Raw genomic sequence first — 3,140 nt, forward strand, 5'->3', positions numbered from 1 at the left:
ACTCACGTAAGGTTTTATTACTTGGACGACCCAGTGTACTTGTTGGTTAGTTGTATCGAAGTTGTGAATGAAAAACGATTTATTAAGACGTTCGTACAGAGTTTTTGGCGCTGTTGCCTGAGATCACAATTTCGTGCACCAAGTTTTTGGCGCCGTTGCCGGGGATTGTTCGAGTTTGGACAACTGACGGTTCATCCTGTTGCTCAGATTAGGTAATTTTTCTCTTATTTTATTTTCAAAAAGTTTTCAAAAAATTTTTCAAAAATCTTTCAAAAATTTCTCCTTTGTTTTCGAAAAAAAAATTTTTTAAATAAATGTTTTCAAAAATATATTTTTCTTCAGAATTTTTAAGAATGAATTCTAGTGTTTCATGATGATTTGTTGAATCCTGGCTGGCTGTAAGCCATGTTTAATCTTTTGGACTGGGGTTTCAACTTATCATCACAAGAGCTTGTTGATCCTCACACACTTAGTTGCTCTATACATGGAAAGTATAAATATCTTCTAAAGCTTGGCTGGCTAGTAAGCCATGCCTAACCCTCAGATTGGAGCTTTAGACTAAGAGTACAAGATTCCTGGAATTCATATTAAAAATTTTGGAATCCTTATTTTTCTTTTTCAAATAATTTTTGAAAAAATCCAAAAAAAAAATTAGAAAATCACAAAAATCAAAAAATATTTTGTGTTTCTTGTTTGAGTCTTGAGTCAATTTCAAGTTTGGTGTCAATTGCATACTCATCTTGTATTTTTCGAAAATTGCATTCATGCATTGCATTCATCATGATCTTCAAGTTGTTCTTGATAAACCTTCTTGATTGATCTTCATATTACATTGTTTTTGTGTTGTATGGTGTTTTTCATATGCATTCTTGAATTCTTAGTGCCTAAGCATTAAAGATTTCTAAGTTTGGTGTCATGCATGTTTTCTTTGCATATAAAAATTTTCAAAAAAATTGTTCTTGGTGTTCATCTTGACATTCAAAGTGTTCTTGGTGTTCATCTTGACATTCATAGTGTTCCTGCATTCATCACATATTTTGATCTAAAAATTTTCATGCATTGCATCATTTTCATGTTTTTCTCTCTCATCATAAAATTCAAAAAAAATATCAAAAAAAATATCTTCCCCTTTTTCTCTCTTAAAATTTCAAAAATTAGATTTGACTTTTTCAAAACTTTTTAAAATCTAGTTGTTTTTATGAGTCAAATCAAATTTTCAATTTAAAAATCTTATCTTTTTCAAAAATCAAATCTTTTTCATTTTTTTATTTATTTTCGAAAATTATAAAAATAGTTTTCAAAAATCTTTTCTTAATCTTATATCATAATTTTCGAAAATAACATCATCAATTAATGTTTTGATTCAAAAATTTCAAGTTTGTTACTTGCTTGTTAAGAAAGATTCAAACTTTAAGTTCTAGAATCATATCTTGTGATTTCTTGTGAATCAAGTCATTAATTGTGATTTTAAAAAAAATCAAATCTTTTTTCAAAACTAATTTCAATCATATCTTTTCAAAAATATCTTTTTATCTTATCTTTTTCAAAATCATATCTTTTTCAAAAATTTGATTTTAAAATATCTTTTCTAACTTCTTATCTTCTTATCTTTTCAAAATTGATTTTCAAATTTGTTTCAACTAACTAACTAGCTTTTTGTTTGTTTCTTATCTTTTTCAAAACTACCTAACTAACTCTCTCTCTTTAATTTTCGAAAATATCTCCCTCTTTTTCAAAAATTCTTTTTAATTAACTAATTATTTTAATTTTTTATTTTAATTTTATTCCTAATTTTCGAAGATTTCTAACCTTTTTCAAAAACTAATTTCGAAAATCACTAACTATTTTTCAAAAATAATTTTCGAAAATCCTCTTCCTCTCTCATCTCCTTCTATTTATTTATTCATCTACTAACACTTCTCTTCATCTCACATCTCTGCTCTCCTCACCCTTGTGTTTCTTTCTTTACATTACATTCTTTTCTTCTTCTACTCACACAGGGGAACCTCTATACCTGGGTAAAAAGGATCCCTATTATTATTATTTTTCTGTTCCCTCTTTTTCATATGAGCAGGAGCAAGGACAGGAATATTCTTGTTGAAGCAGATCCAGAACCTGAAAGGACTCTGAAGAGGAAACTAAGAGAAGCTAAATTACAACAACCCAGCAAGCACCTTTCAGAAATTTTCAAACAGGAAGAGGAGATGGCAGCCGAAAATAATAATAATGCAAGGAGGATGCTTGGTGACTTTACTGCACCTAATTCCAATTTACATGGAAGAAGCATCTCCATCCCCACCATTGGAGCAAACAATTTTGAGCTGAAACCTCAATTAGTTTCTCTGATGCAGCAGAACTGCAAGTTCCATGGACTTCCATCTGAAGATCCTTTTTAGTTCTTAACGGAATTTTTGCAGATCTGTGATACTGTTAAGACTAATGGAGTAGATCCTGAAGTCTACAGGCTCATGCTTTTCCCTTTTGCTATAAGAGACAGAGCTAGAGTATGGTTGGACTCTCAACCCAAAGATAGCCTGAACTCTTGGGATAAGCTGGTCACGGCTTTCTTAGCCAAGTTCTTTCCTCCTCAAAAGCTGAGCAAGCTTAGAGTGGATGTTCAAACCTTCAGACAGAAAGAAGGTGAATCCCTTTATGAAGCTTGGGAGAGATACAAGCAACTGACCAAAAAGTGTCCTTCTGACATGCTTTCAGAATGGACCATCCTGGATATATTCTATGATGGTCTGTCTGAGTTATCTAAGATGTCATTGGATACTTCTGCAGGTGGATCCATTCACCTAAAGAAAACGCCTACAGAAGCTCAAGAACTCATTGACATGGTTGCTAACAACCAGTTCATGTACACTTCTGAGAGGAATCCTATGAGTAATGGGATGCCTCAGAAGAAGGGAGTTCTTGAAATTGATACCCTGAATGCCATATTGGCTCAGAATAAAATATTGACTCAGCAAGTCAATATGATTTCTCAGAGTCTGAATGGAATGCAAGCTGCACTCAACAGTACTCAAGAGGCATCTTCTGAAGAAGAGGCTTATGATCCTGAGAACCTTGCAATAGCAGAGGTAAATTATATGGGTGAACCTTATGGAAACACCTATAACCCCTCATGGAGAAATCAC

The 3,140-nt window shown here is 32.2% G+C and overlaps 1 non-coding gene across 1 annotated transcript; it reads right to left on the reverse strand.

Annotated features, from left to right (window-relative positions):
- Positions 1-2,600: 2,600 nt before the first annotated feature.
- On the reverse strand, positions 2,601-2,708 carry LOC148570601 (small nucleolar RNA R71). Its single transcript, XR_015908256.1, has one exon. It is a non-coding gene; the product is annotated as a small nucleolar RNA R71 (small nucleolar RNA).
- Positions 2,709-3,140: the final 432 nt, after the last annotated feature.

This window comes from Arachis ipaensis, chromosome B3, assembly GCF_059453495.1.
Source record: "Arachis ipaensis isolate K30076 ecotype BB chromosome B3, ASM5945349v1, whole genome shotgun sequence".
Taxonomy (NCBI): Eukaryota; Viridiplantae; Streptophyta; class Magnoliopsida; order Fabales; family Fabaceae; genus Arachis; species Arachis ipaensis.